Consider the following 16,298-nt stretch of genomic DNA (forward strand, 5'->3'; position numbering starts at 1 on the left):
AAGTTTGTAACTTTTTTAAAGGTAAATATGGTGTTTTACTGTATTTATATTTCTATGATATTGCTCCTAAATGCCCAATGAACTTGTGAAGTTTTAAATAGAAGTATTAGATTTAGTTTGTGGGCTCATACAGTGTATCAGACAAGTGTGTTAAATGATGTGCTTACATAAAATAGCTCATTTAATCCTTACAACAACCCTATAACTTAGGTGTTCTTATTGTCCCTACTTCATAGATAAGAAAAGTAATATTAGATTAGGATGATTTATGTAATGTGTTCATAGCTAGTTAGTAAGTGGCAGAGCTGGTACATTGCTCAAATTCAAGTCTCTCTGATCCCAAAGAACATGTTGGGGTTTTTTGCATTACTGGTTACTAGTTACTTTTAAGTTAGAAAATTCATACTCAGTAAAAAAGCAATTATAATTATTTGGTACAGTACTTGTTATAAGTACTACTAAAAACTATTATTTATTTTGTGCAGTATTACTGTGTGGATGTTTGCCATAGAAATATTTAGTTCATAGGAAGATAACTTACAGCCAACTAACTTATAATTGGAGCATTTGTTTCTGTGTTTTAAAATGTATTTACATTACCAAATTAGGCTATCTTTATTAATAAAAATATCTTTCTGGCACACAAAAATGAAATGTGTGTACAAATCAGAAATTTGAACCTGTGTGTTATATGCACTGATGTGGTTCTCTATTGAAATGTTCTCCTAGTTTTCATTTCTCATAATTGTCAGAGTCTGTATGCTGGTCCCTGTCCTATGCAGTTATTCCTATATTAATGAAACTCCCTGCAAGATTTTGAATAGTGGTTTAATAGCTAATATGTTGCATTAAACACAAAATATCCATTCTTGATGTTTAAAAATAAACACTTGTGATGAAATTAAAATATACACTGAAAATAAAAGCTGTTTATAGGGGAGGCATGCAAATCAGTTGCTATCATTACTAAAAAACTGTATACTAGACAGTAGTAAACATTTAATTTTGGAGATAATATCAAAATAAAATTTCAAATGATCAGACGATCTGGGGGAAACAGTCTACAGGTAACATTAACTTTAATAAAAGTATGGAAAGGAGTTAAGGAATCTTAGTTCATGATGCACTAAGACCTCATCACCTTTTTTGCTCAGGGCTCATGCTTCAAGAGCTAAGAAAGACAAGGTGAGAGAAAGTGAGTGGAAAAACTGGGATGATGTCTTCACTTTGGCGTATTTTATCTTTCTTTATTGTCCTCTGCTTCCACCTTCATCTGTCTTCCCTTTTTCATGTACTTTTAAGAAAGGTGACAGGACTGAGCCTTAGAAAGGTCCAAGTAAAATTTAATCTGATCCTGAAAAATGGTGAAATTAAAGCAGGATGGCCACGCTCCTTGACTTATGTAAAGTTTATTCAAAACTGTCTTGCTCTCCTTTTGGACCTAGTAGTGCGTGGATTTCTTAATGATGTGCAAATTAAGAGGACTTTATCAAAGACTCAATAAGGCTGTAGTCCATGCAAAAAAAGAACTAAAAGAAATTTTGTAATAATCTCAGAAGAAATATAATATACTGCATCATATATATCTAGAACAGATATTTAACAAACAAAATATCCCAGCTGAATAGTTTAAATGATTGCATTTCTCCTATAATCACCCTGGAGGAACATCAAAATTAGATATTCCCTGTTAGTCTCCCCACTATTTAAATTCCATTCCTTAGATTAATATTGGAATAAAAATACTTAATCTCTATAGAATTAGGTACCACAATAGTTATGTTTTCGGGATCATATCAGTGGATCTCTCTCACTGTGGTTCTAACCTATCATGGAATTGAAGTAGGCATATTTGAATTATGATATTAAAAAAGTGATTCCAAATTTCAACCACATTCCACAGAAATGTTTGGAGGGGAGTTGGAGGCACAGGAGAGGCATTTAGGTAAGTTGATTTCAGAGACATTCAGGGTCATCAGCTACATAAGTAAGAATTCACCCAGAAATGTACGTAAGTGAAGATCAAAAATAAGGTAGAGTACGCTGCGGGCAGCACCCTGAAAGAACTAGCAAAGAGGACATAGGAAAGAGATTGATCTGATGTCTCGGAAACCCAAAAGTACAGTATCTTAGAAGTCAGGTGAAGAGGACACATATCCCTTTTGCTCATTGTGTTTGCTTGGTTCACTGTTTGCACTGTGTGGGTCCAGGAAATTGACAAGGTTCATTCTGAGTATAAAAGATGGAAGACCATATTTTTGTCCTCTCTCAGCCCTGGTAACTAGGCCAGGAATGATGACCTGTGCTTGGCAAGCCAGAGGTTCCCAAACAGGAAGGAGTTTGAATTGGAAGCGAGTGTAAGGAAGAAGCAGGCGCAGTTTAGACTCGGCCCCTGGTGGCAGTGAGGACAGCAGCATTGTCTAATCATCCTTTTCCCGTGAAGTACCCAGGAGTTCCTAGCATTTTCCAAGACTATTTCTTGAGGCTTGCCCTTGACCACTGGTCACTAATATCCTTCCAAAGAATTCCTTCTCTGTGTAAGTCTGCAACCAATACAGGGTCTGATGCAAAATGAAAGTGCATGGCCTCTTGGTAAAAAACAACTTAGAATTTTAAGGTAACAATATCCAAGCATGAAAGCAAACGTCAGAGCTTTCTAAGTGAGCTTTCTAAGTGTGGGGCGCTGTGCAGTTGCACAGTCTGCACACCCACGAAGCTGGCCCTGCTGGCACATCACAGAAGGAAGAGCCCTCGATAACGTTAGGTCAAGAAAAAAAAATCTCTGAGAAAGTGCACCCTCAGTGCTCTGTGTGCGTGTGTGTGTGAGCGGTTGGTAGCCAACGAATGTTACAGTTAGAATCAAGCTATCAGTTACAGCTCATTCAGAGCTAATTGAATTGCCAGTGTATTAGTAAGGTTTGGCAGAATGTGCTGTGTCTTCACAAAATAAAGGTTTTTCTTTCTGTGCACGCATTTCATTTGGAAAGTTCTTGGGTGTGATTTATAAACTTCGAGATGGAAAAATGAAAGGTGAGTCAAGGGTATTTTAAAAGGTCCAATGTAAACCCCACCTCTGAGAGAGGCACAAGCAGTGGGGCCCTGTACTCTGCCTCGGAAAGATGCCCGTGCATCCGTGGTAGGCCACACGGCTGCTGTTGACACACTGTTAACGGGTCCCCTCCAGGGACTCTGAATCGCACAGTGGCCAACACATTCATCCAGGGCACAAGCCAGCTTCAACCAGCAGATTTGCTTTTTGAGGGCAAGTCATCTGTTTGGATTCCTACCCTAGTAAAACTGCCCAGCTTGGACATGTTCACCCATAAATTTTGTGTCTGAGCTTAAAATTCCATGAGACTTTGTATGTAGTAGAAGAAAATTTCCACAAAATGGACATCAAGTGAGAAAATTCTGGTAACTATGCCTTAAATCACTGGCGGCTGCAGGTCAGCCACACCCAAGTGTGTATCCAGTGCCATCTGACTGTGCATCCTGGGAAATGGATGGCTGCCTAACAACATACAAATGGTTCAAGTCGCTACAGTTATACTTTCCATTGTCAAACAAATGCCTTCTATTAGCCCCCTGGAGAGTATTAGACCAGGTCTCACAATCTTTGCATTAATGGAAGGGAAGGGGAGAGAAGCCTGCAGGAGTGTCAGTGGCTGGCAAAGGCGGTGGCAGTTTGGAATCCCCCTGTAGTGACATGAAGAAACCTTTCAGCTGCACACAGTCATTCAACACAGCAGCACGGGCTTAGCAGACACGTCGGAAGAAACCAGCTCTGCTCTGCAATCAGAAACATGAAAAAATGACCATTCCTTGGCCCAGGGCAGAGTCACTGAAACTTTTAGCCCAGATTAGAAAGAGTGTTTATGTGCCTTCCTGGCCTTTTCCTCCGTCTCACACAACATCTCCGAGTTGATGTTGGTTTGTGCAAATTAGTACATAATTGAAACAGCTGCTATTTTATAGGTGACTGGAAATCTTAATATTCTTTGGGAAACATGCAAAATTAAATGAGTTAACATAATTCAATATCCATTTTTTCACATTCATCTTTCTTCTTGATTTTAATTACACAAATAACTATTTTCATGGAGCACCTACTCCATGTTAGGCTTCATAGTATCAAATATCAAGTACTTTTTCTGTGTTCATTTATTCCTCTAAGTTCTATGAGCTAACTATTTGGACAGTAAAACATATAAAAACTTGAGTGTAGAGAAGATATATAACTGTTCTAAAGTCACACTCATGGATGAAAGTGGTAGAATCCAAACTCAGTTCCTGATATTTTTGAAGCTATTTTCTGCTACTCACCCCTAACATTTTTGAAGTATCACATATATAAAACATCCTGATAGGAGCTGAGAAAAAAATCAATATAAAAAAATATCCTGGGCCTTAATAAATAAGGTATTTATTACAGTGAGAATGAGGTAAGAATATTTATAAACTCACACATATGTAGTCAACTGATTCTTGACAGAGGTCTAAAGGTAATTTAAAGAAGAAATGGTAGTCTTTTCAATAAGAGGTTCTTAAAAGTGGACATGTATTTGCAAAATTTATTTTAGAAAATGAACCTCAACCCATATTTTAAGCCATACACAAAATGTAATTCAAAATGGTTCATAGATCTAAATATAAAACCTAAAATTATAACATTTTTAGAATAAAAGACAGAGGGAAAAATATTTTATAGCAGATTGGGAGAAAACACTTATAAACTGAACATCTGATAAAAGACTTATATCCAAAATACATTTATAAATACATAAATTCACTAATAACAAAACAGTTCAACAAAAATAAATGGTCACAATAGTTGATGGGCACTTCACAAAAGAAAATACATGGGTGTAAAATAAGCACACAAAAAGATCATTAATCATTAGAAAATTCAAATTAAAGTCACAATGCCCTCATTACACACTTTTTAGAGTGTCGAACTTATTTTCTGATGACAATACCAAAGTGCTGGAAAACAGTCTGGTAGTTTCTTTTGAAGCTAAACATCCACTTACCATTTGACTCAACAATCCCACTGCTAAGCCTTTACCCAAGAGAAATGAAAAGTTACATTTACCAAAACACCTGTATGTAAATGCTTGTAACAGATTTATTCATAATTTCCCCAAACTAGGAAAAATATTAATGTTCACCAACTGGTTAATGGATAAACAAATTTTGGTTATACCCACAAAAGGTAACACTATTTGTCAAGGAAATTAATAAGACATTGATACTTGAAATAACAACATGACTCTGGAATTCATTCATACTAAGTAAAAGATGCCAGATTTTTAAAACTTGCAAACTGTATGATTTTATTTATATGACATTCTAGAAAATGAAACACTATAGAGACAGAAGACGGATTAGTGATTTTCAGCAGGTAAGGATAGGAAATGCACTCACAACAAAGGCCACAGGGAATATTTTGGGGTGATAGAAATATTCTCCATCTCCATTTTGGTGGTTGTGCATGGAAGGTTATATTTGTCCCTCAAAAGTCATAGAACTGTATACCAAAGAGGATAATTTTGCTGTCAGTTCATTATATTTCAACAAACCTGACCTTAACCATTCAGCATGTGTACAACTGAGGCGGTTCTCTTTCTACCTGAGCCTTGCTCCCTCCCCAGATCAGAAATAAGCACCAATCCCCCTCCACCCCGTCTTCAGTGGATAGCTCCTCATCCCACATTCCCAACGCAGTCAGCTTTTAATGCCCAGGAAAACCTATCCCCGGATATTTCTCAGAAACATTTCTTTCTCCCCATTCCTGTTGTCACTTCTTTGTTTATTCCTTCAACATTCCCAGCCTAATTTCTGCCAAGGCCTCCCGACAGGTTTTCTTCCCTGAGTTCCATTCCATTTCAATCAGTCCCCCAATACACTCTGGCCTGGATGATCTTTAGAAAATGTATCCTCATCAGGAACATCCTGTGCTCAAAATATTTACACGTTTCCTGTAGGACAAAGTTCAAGGTCCTTAAACTGCACAGATGCCCTGTCCCGTGTATCCTCTGCCATTCCGCCTGCATATGTTATGGCCCAGCCTTCCTGGGACACACCTCCCTGTTCCTAAAGGTGCCCCATTGTTTTTTCCTTTCTCTGTGTCTTTGCAAATTTTGCTCTTTTGCCTGAAATGCCTTTTTGAAAATCTTGTCTCTAGTGAAACCTGCTCATCCCTTGAGGCTCTCCTGACGTGTCAGTTACTCAAGGGAAACTTCTCTCCCCTTGCCCCCACCAGCCTGAGAGTTGAATGCCCCAGCCCTAAGCTCCAGAAGCACAGCTGGCACAGGCACTCCCATCCCTGCCTTACAACGAACTGTGCATCAGTCTAGTAGCCCAATAAATTATGTTCTGCTTAAATAAAGTGGCCACGTACTTAGTATCATATACCCTTGAATCCTCAACCACTAGGGACATTGGGTACATATCTTTCAAACAATTGAGCAAATGAACATAAAAATACATTACATATGCAGCAGCAGAAAAAGAAATCGCTTGAACTTTTTACCCTCCTGACTTACACCCCTTGATATTTTGGCTCTGGGTTGATTGCTTTCTGTGAAAAGATCACCTCAGAAATGCTAGCACATGGTCCAAACAAATCCTTGGGGTATAAAGGAGCAAATGTGCTAAGGCAGACATAATATATAAAGCAGATCAATGGTGGGGGAAATACAAGAAGGTTCAGTAAGGACACTGTCCTATATGTAAAGTCCTCCATAAAGGTGTTCATGGGATATCATGCTATTCATACATAGGTCAGTCCTACTCTGAAGTGAGACCAAACTAGTTTCCGAGCTTGCTGTTTGCGGGACCGGTGGACTCAGTGAAGAGAGGTTCTTCGGACATGCATCTCTCTTCACTATGCTCTGATAAGCACGGACATGTGCTTTTCGGGGCCAGAGAGTAGAAGCTGATTTGGGGCGGGGGGTATGTGTTTATGTGGCTGTGCCCTGAAAAGGGAGTAGAGATGAAGAGAATCGGGGCATGGTGCACCTCGGAGTTCCCGCTGATGGAGAAAGGAGTTAGGGACAGGCACCGCATGAAGTGTACTAGTCGATAAAACACGGTGTGCCTGTGCACACACACGGGGCTCCTGCGGTGTCTAGGAGTCAACAGTCCCACAGTGATGGGAGAGGAGAGGCTGTTTATCGAAACCCCTAGTTCTACTGCAGACCACAGGGGTCAGACAGAACCGATATGTGCAAAATCAGTTCCTGCGAGTAAATAAACGCTCCGCACTCACAAGTTGTTGTTTTGTTTTCTCTTTGCTTGGAGGGGGAAAGATGGGACTAATTAGGGCATGTTAATGCACAATAGAGTGGTTTGCCTCACTTTATTCATCTTCCTCGATGTCTTCCCTTTTTCCCCAGAACCGGAGGAGTGCCTTCTCTCTCTTTTGTGTTGCAATTTCTAATTCATTTTCAGTCAATCTGCTCTCACTGTTTATTCACTGGAAATGAATTAGAAATTACAAAAACTATAGATTATTCATTTTCAACCAAATCATTATTTGAAACAAATTGTTGCGCTGATCAGCTTGATGAATTTTAATCAAATTACATTGTGTCAAGCTGGAGTCGGTGAAATCACATTTTTTAAATGGTCCGGGGGCAAATTGATTAACGATGCATCGCTGGGAGCCTTCCGAGTGGAGTGGCCCCCGGGAAGCACCTGGGGCCCAGTGGAGGCATCCGCAAAGCGTCCTTAACAGAGGCCCCGCATGGGGCAGTGCTGACAGCCGTGCAGCTTGCTCCTTTGAATTTGCAGCTACCCCCCAAAATACTAGTACATGAAGGAGTCTACATTGAAGAACAGCATATTCTTCTTTCCTTCTTAGATTATGCGGTGAGTATCCTGGGCAAGGCTGGTGAGAGTATCTGCAGAGCCCAGTGCAAATGGGAACTGCAGGGCCCTTATTCAAAAAAGCACAAAAAGTACTGTTATTCTACTCAAATCTCAGGGGGATTTCCCCCCCTTTCTTCTGTGGTCTCTCAATTGTCATGGTATTTTTTTATTTGCTATTTAATGTCATTCTAAGTAAAGGAAAATTAAAATTTTGCATTATCAACATGAATTTTGCCATTCTTCCTTGTATGATGCAATGCAGAACAGATAAAAAGCTGTACCAAACTAATTCAACTGTTTTTATTTTATTTCTTGATAAATGTACTTTTTCCCCAAGACTCTGTACCCTAAACTTACTGATAAGAAAGGACTGAAAGGTAAAGGAATTATGGGTTGTCCTATTATTATTATGAGGTCTATCCTTTTTATCGTAAGTGGTTGGCTAATACAGGAAAGTAACATGTTTTTTTAAAAAGATGCGTTAGGGTTACCTAGCTTGCATTTAACATTGCCTTCTTTTCCCATTTGAAGCAAGTTGTTTTCAAAGAGAAAGCAGGGCCCCTCAGAGCTGTCAGCATGCCCAGTTTACTTAGTCTCGTTGTCAGAATAAACAAAAGATCAGAGAACAGATTTTAAAGACATTTCAGAAAAGAAACAAAAACTGGAACAAACTCAATGTCTTTCAACAGAATGGAGAGACTCGATATCCATGCAATGGAATATTACTCAGCACTAAAAAGGAATAAACTGATATGTGCATCAACAAGGGTGAATCTCAAAAATATTCTGTTGAGCAAATGCAACCAGGCATAGAAGGGCAGGTGCTGTCTGATTCCATGTTTATGGGCTCCTAGAGCAGGGAAACCTATGTGTGGTGAGGATAGATACCAAAGTGTACTGCTTCCTCCACAGGGGTTCAAGGATAATGGGAAAATGACCTGATGAAACTTCCTGGGGTGACGGAAATAGTCTATATCTTGATTAGGGTCTGGGCGACATATGTGTATCCTTTTATCAAAACTCATCAAAGTGTACATATAGAATCTCACATTTCACTCTATGTAAATAACACCTCAGTAAAGAATAAGTTACTTTGTATTTCTCTAAAATCTTATTTATTCTTGTACCTTTTCTCTTTTTTAAGAGCAAATGGTCAAATGCCACAAGAGTTATGTTAGGATTGGGATTAAAAAGGCATTCAGTTTGTGTATTTTGGGGGGCAGGAGGCAGTATTACTATAAGTCATCTGAATCATACTGTTTGTCAATAAGGTTTTTCTAATATTTAATTTCATTAAAGTTATTTCTAGAGAGGATTTTCACAATATGGTTAGGTTTATTTACAGGTTGTTTATAAGTTGGCTTATTTTAACGTGTAAATTGATTCCCCCATTGATTTTTTTAATTGACTATTTCTGGCAATAAAGAAATTAATAATTTTTAAAGATTTGACCACCTTATTACATGCTAATATTAGCTCTATATTTCAGATGATTCTTTGCATTTTCGGCATAGTCAATTTTCATTTATATCTGCAAACAATAACAATTTTTCTAATATGTTACTATTCATTTTTCACTCTGTTGCACTGACTAGAATGACTACAGTATTAAACAGTACAATATGAAATAGAAGTGGTAGGAGATGGCATCTATGTCTTGCTTATGAAAATATTTTTATTATTTTGCTGCTAAGATAGTTGATCTGAGTGTGTAACAAATAGCATATATCAGATTTTTAAAATTTTCTTTATTTCTGTGAAGATTGCTTTTTGGTTTTCTTGTTTGTTTAATTAAAATGGTGATGAATTTTATCAAATTGCTTTGTTAGTATAATAATCTATATTAATAAATATGTGAACTTGTAAACATATCTAATTTCTGAAAAACTCTACGTATCAATAATATACTAGTGTTTTAATAAATTAGTGTTTTAACATGTGGTTGGCTTTTATTTGTTGAGATTTTATTTAGGAACCTTCCACTGATTTTTATTGTTTAGATTGCTATTTGATTTCCAGTTTTTCTCTCAAACTATGTCTGGCTTTGATTTCAGGGCTATATATGTCCCCAGTTAACTTTGGGATGCTGCCAATTGTTTTCCATTTTTGAAAGGATTGAAATACAAAAGAAAATTTGGCACAACTTGTCTGTAAAATTATTTAGGCACTGTACTTTTGTTAGAAGTTACCTCCTTTTTCAATTTCCTCCATAATTATTGGCCTATATGTTTTTTTTACTCTTCTTAATCTATATATTTCTAGAAAATATTTCATTTCTTTTAGTTTTTCAAAATTATTGGCATATGTGTAGTTGTAAAAATGATTACATTTTTTCTCATTTATAATGTTATTACTTTTCCCCTTTCTTTCAGAAAGTCTTGCCAAGGTTAGTCTACCTTATTTATCATCGTGCAGAACTTTTTGGTTTCATTGGTCAAGGCTATACTATTTTTTTTATCTCATAAAATTCTGCTTTTACTTATATTACATTTTTCTTTCTACTTTTCGCTTTTATTTTTGTTTTGTTCTTATTTATTGATCTGAAAATCTCAGTCTATTTTACTCAAGGAAATGCATTATTTTCTTTTTAAATTAAATTTATTGGGGTGATATTGGTTAATAAAATTATATAGGTTTCAAGGGGGTTAAATATATGGTAACAAGATTTGACTTGAATGATAAATACACAATGCAATACATAGATGATATAGCATAGAAAATGAAATTCATTTTGAGATTACAAATTCCCTCTTGAATACCGCTGTGGCTGCATCCCATGGGTTTTAATAGGGTCATTCTTTTTATTATAATTGATAATTTGATATCTTTTTATATCATGTTTTTGAGAAGATCATTTTTAAATTTTTTATTACAATGTGATCACAGAATATAAATTTTATAATTTAGAGCTGTAGAATTTATTTGGATTGTCTTTGTAATGAAGTATATGTGGAGAGCTTTTGTGACTGTCTCATCATCTTTAAAAGGATGTATAGTATCCATTTTTGGGGAAATATATTTTGACACATAAATTAAATTATTTAAATACTTTATATTTTATCTATTTTCAACTTTTTGTCATTTGATCAGTAAATTATGAGATATGTGCTTTCTAGCAGTTTGACATTTTATATTCCAAAGCTAAATCATGATGTTACTCAATGCTTATGGCTTTTCATATATCCTTAGTAGATTTTTAACTCATCAATGCAAAATATGATTTTCATTTAAATTTTTCTGGTATCCCATTTTTTTACCTGCTTTCTTCATTTTATATTTGCCTAACACATATTTTTGCTACTTTAAAATATATTCCACATTTTTTTATTTTAGAAGTATGTCTTCAAATGATCACATATTTGTATTTATTCTTTTTATTCTACAAAGTTTGATATCCTTTGAACTTAACAGTAAAATTTTACCTTTTTTCACATTTTATTATTTTTTTCATTCACATTTATGCCCTCTTTCATCTCTACCCACCCACTTTTCCCAAAAACATTTATGATTTTTTAATTTTTATAGTAGTATATTTCTGAATGTTAAAGTAAAATTGTATATATTTAAGGTGTATAACATGATTGTCTGATATACATATACATAGTGATATGATTATTATAGTCAAGCTAATTAATAATCCATTTCACGTAGTTGCGTGTGTGTGTGTGTGTGTGTGTGTGTGTGTGGTGAGAGCTCTGAAATCTATTCTCTTAGCAAATTCTTAGTACTGAATACAATATTATTAATAGTAATCCTCATGTTGTGCATTAGATCTATAGACTTATGCATTCTAAACAACTGTAACTTTGTGCCCTATCACATTTTTATCTACTTATGACTTTATATGTTACATTTTATTCTTTAGAAATGTTTTTCTTTTGTTTTTGCAGTTTCCAATTATATTTTTTAGTGATTTTTATAAGTTTTGTTAATGGACAATTCTCCATGAATCTCACACATTTCTGCAAATTTTGTGAGCAAAGCTGTAACTGCCCTTTGTTCTAAAGTATCTGTTCCAGAATGTTTATATAGTGAACAGCCTTAGAAGAAAGAAAAGTAGGATTTTTCTCAGGAGCAAAGGGCAGGTTTGATTACCATCATGGAAGGTAGAGATTGTTGTTTCTTTTGTAGGCAGAGAACAGGCATGTTTACTGTCCATTAAAAAAGATTCAGGTTCCCTAAACCTATGGTTCCTCATATGTAATAAAGATCATTGCATGTGCCTCTGCAATGTGTCATCTAGTTCTCTTCATGTCATCCTCTGGGAATTAGAGTTCAAGTAAACAGGACAAATATGTATATGTTTATTCTACTTGCTGTAATACTAGGTGTACTAGTTAATAATGCGGATTTTTTTTCAATAGATGGAGTTACACATATTTTGATATATATGTGATTTGATATGTATGCTATTTTGTTGTATTGACAGCAAGATGCTTCAAAACTTCATATGTCAAATTTGCTGAAGGTGTTAACATCATAGGTATGTCTACACTTAAAAATGTCAAATTTCATGCCAAAAAAAGAGCATTTGCGGGAAGTTTTAATTCATTACTTTATTTTGAAGAAAAGGTTATCATATACTTTGGGAAGCTTATGGTGAACATGCTCCACCTCAAGATACTTGTGAACGCTGGTTTAAACACTTTAAAAGTGATGATTTCGATGTGAAAGGCAAAGAACGTCCAGGTCAACTGAAAAAGTTTGAAGACCAACAATTACAAGCATTATTGGATTAAGATGCATGTCAAACTCAAAATCAACTTGCAGAAAGATTAAATGTTGCTCAGCAAACAATTTCCGATCATGTACAAGCAATGGGAAAGATTTTAAAGGAAGGAAAATGGGTGCCACATCAACTGAAGGAAAGACAAATGGAAAACCGAAAAGTCATCAGTAAAATGCTGCTTCAACAGCATGAAAGAAAGTCTTTTTTTGCATCTAATTGTGACTGGTGATGAAAAGTGGATTTATTTTGAAAATCTCCAAATGCACAAAATCATGGGTTGATCCAGGTCAACCATCAACATCGACAGCAAGGCCAAATCACTTTGGAAAGAAGACAATGCTCTGTGTTTGGTGGGATCGGGAAGGTCTGGTGTATTATGAGATTGTAAAACCAGGTGAAACCGTTAATACTGATCGCTACCGACAACAAATAATCAATTTGAACCACACTTTGATCGTGAAATGACCAGAATGTTCCAGAAGACATGGCAAAGTAATTTTGCTTCATGATAATGCACCATCACACACTTCAAAACCAGTTAAAGACACATTAAAAGATCTTGTCTGGGACCTGACTGGTTTGGCTCAGGGGATAGAGCATCAGGCCATGGACTGAAAGGTCCCAGGTTTGATTCCGGTCAAGGGCATGTACCTTGGTTGCAGGCTCGATCCCCAGTAGGGGGTGTGCAGGAGGCAGTTGATCGATGTTTCTCTCTCATTGATGTTTCTAACTCTCTATCCCTCTCCCTTCCTCTCTGTAAAAAGTCAATAAAAGTATATTAAAAAAAAATCTTGCCTGGGAAGTATTAACCCACCCGCTGTATTCAGATGGATGGCACATGCACTTTCTGAGCAGCACTTCAAAACATACGAAGAAGTGGAAAATTGGGTCTCTGAATAGTTTGCCTCAAAACAAGAAAAGTTCTACTGTGACAGTATCCACAAATTACCTGAAAGATAGGGAACTATGTAGCTAGATATGGACATTACTTTGAATAAAGCACTTTTTATGTTTCTCTTGAAATTATTGTGTTTTCTTTGATTACAGAATCCGCCATTATTAACCGGTACACCTAGTACATAATAGCTGATTTGGACCTAAATATCAACCAGTGTTGTAATCTAAGTTTCTCTGTGACAGCTCCTATGGTTTGAAAGGCCTGTGGTATATGGTTATACATATTTACAGTCTAATACTGTTAACATAATTATTATAAAGAAAGAAGCCTATTTGAGAAGGGCAGCCTGAGTCCTCAGAAAAGTGGCTGCAGGATAGAAATACAAGCTGGGTCTGAGTAAGGGGGAAAGACAAGTCCCTAAATTATTGGCAGAGTCAGCCTCACATCTGTCCATGTGGCACAGACCAAGGGTTCCTGAGAGGAAATTGCCAGGACCAGCAAATCCCAGACTCACTTTCTTTCCTCAGATGGTCCACAGTGGTGCTGACTACAGTGTCAAACCTGGGGATTCACTCTAGAGCAGCGGTTCTCAACCTGTGGGTCGCGACCCCTTTGGGGGTCAAACGACCCTTTCACAGGGGTCGCCTAAGTCTTAGACCATCGGAAAACACATATATAATTACATATTGTTTTTGTGATTAATCACTATGCTTTAATTATGTTCAATTTGTAACAATGAAAATACATCCTGCATATCAGATATTTACATTACGATTCATAACAGTAGCAAAATTACAGTTATGAAGTAGCAACAAAAATAATTTTATGGTTGGGGGTCACCACAACATGAGGAACTGTATTAAGGGTAGAGGCATTAGGAAGGTTGAGAACCACTGCTCTAGAGCGAAAGTCTTAATGGGAGATGCTTGGCACCCAACTCCAGCTGATGCTAATGGAAGCCATTATCACTTGTTGCTTGTGAAAAAGCAGTGAGACCCAAGGACTGGTTCTGGTGTTAGAACACCAACAATGAATGGGCTCCCCTTCTACTGCTTGATTTCACTGCAGGTTTCCATAGTTACAGGCCCTGAGGCTCTGAAACACACACACATCCTGCCAAGTCTCCATCTGGTGCCACTTACATTCCCTGAACTTATACTAGTACCTGTGCAAGTACCAGGCAGCACTGCTGGTTTCCAAGCCCACTGGATCACATGATAAAAGCTAAAGGATTGTAGCGATTGAACAGATCACTGCCCCCAATTATCATGAATGAAATGGACCTCTCTCTTGCTGCCTCTGGAGGCAAATGTCTGAAGCCCTACTTACTGAGGTTGCTGTTTGCTCTGAGATGTGTTAGCAGAAGTATCTGAAACCTTTGGCTTTGGAATACTGGATCTGAACTTGGTTCTGGCCACTTTGGGCTAAAGAATGGGAAGCAGGCAATCATGCTAAATGGCTGATGGTGATTGTTGGAAATGGAAGGCATAAAAAATGAAAGTAGCTTAGGATAGTACATAAAGTATAGTTACTATTTCTTTTTTCATTACTGGAACCATCACCGTTAGATCTGTGGGGCTGGATCTTACTGCCCATCTGAGGAAACAATGGACTCTGGACAGGATGCAGTAAGGTTCCTAAATTTTGAAGTTGCCTTTCCTCCAGGATGGTTCAAAAAAAATCCTTTCTCATTTCAGTCTTGCTACAATAGAGGTGGAAGCAGAAACAATGAGATGGAGATGATGATTGATTCAAATTATTGAGGGGCAGGACAAGGCGCCTGCAATGGAAACCTTATTAATGCTGTCAGTCTCGCTGCAGTGTTCAAAATCACCAATAATTGCATTCATATATCTGTAAAGTATTTTTAAGCTTGAATTTATTTCAGGACATAAAAGAGACATTTGTAAAAAGGAGCTTGTAACCACAACCAGAAATGAGCCAAAAAAAATTGTAAAGAAATTAATCACTAATCATAGGTACAAACTTCCTCACTTTTTTCTAGTCGTGCTTAATTGTTTGGGTTTGATTTGTGAGAAAACAGGATTGCCTCTGCTTCAAGTAGAGTTATTTTCCATTTTTTTCTCATTTGATATAATCTTGGGGAAAAACATAGATATCCCTTAAGAGAGACAAACAATTCACGTCATGAAAATGGGCTGCATAAAACTGTAATAAATACATATTCAAGGGCATAAATATGTAGTAACACATTGCAGCTAAAAATCAAATATGTGGTAGGATTTCCTCTAGGGAGGGAAACAGGCTGCATCAAAAGCAATTTACTCCTTCCCTGAAGGCCCCGAGTGTCCCACATTCTCAATTCACACATCCTGCCTTCTGGACCACTTTTGACATTAAGAATTGGTAATATTTTCATGTGCTCTTGTTTCCAAATCATGGTGTCACTTCTAGGCAGGTGGGGTACAAATTCGTATCTCTTAGAGTAATAGCTATTGCCTCGCTTTCTCTAAATGCTCAAGACAGTAATTTACATCTTTCTTCTCAGGATGTACAGCATAGATTTTCATCTCCCACTCCAAATGAAGTTTTATCTTTCTGTCCACGGTGACAATGGGAAGAAAGCTAAGTTCACTTTGCTTTTCATATTTTCCTCCAATATAAATCTTGTCAATACTTTTTAAATTACAAACCATATAGCAAAACAATCCTTTTGCTCTAACTCCATGTTACAAGCTCCAGTCTTTTCACCAGGCACCAATTTCTAACAAATTTGCTGTTTAGGTGAGGGCTGGGGAAAGAAGGCAAAGCATGGGAAAGCCCATGACCTTTACGCAA

Source organism: Myotis lucifugus, unplaced genomic scaffold, assembly GCF_000147115.1.
Source record: "Myotis lucifugus unplaced genomic scaffold, Myoluc2.0 scaffold_177, whole genome shotgun sequence".
NCBI classification, from domain to species: domain Eukaryota; kingdom Metazoa; phylum Chordata; class Mammalia; order Chiroptera; family Vespertilionidae; genus Myotis; species Myotis lucifugus.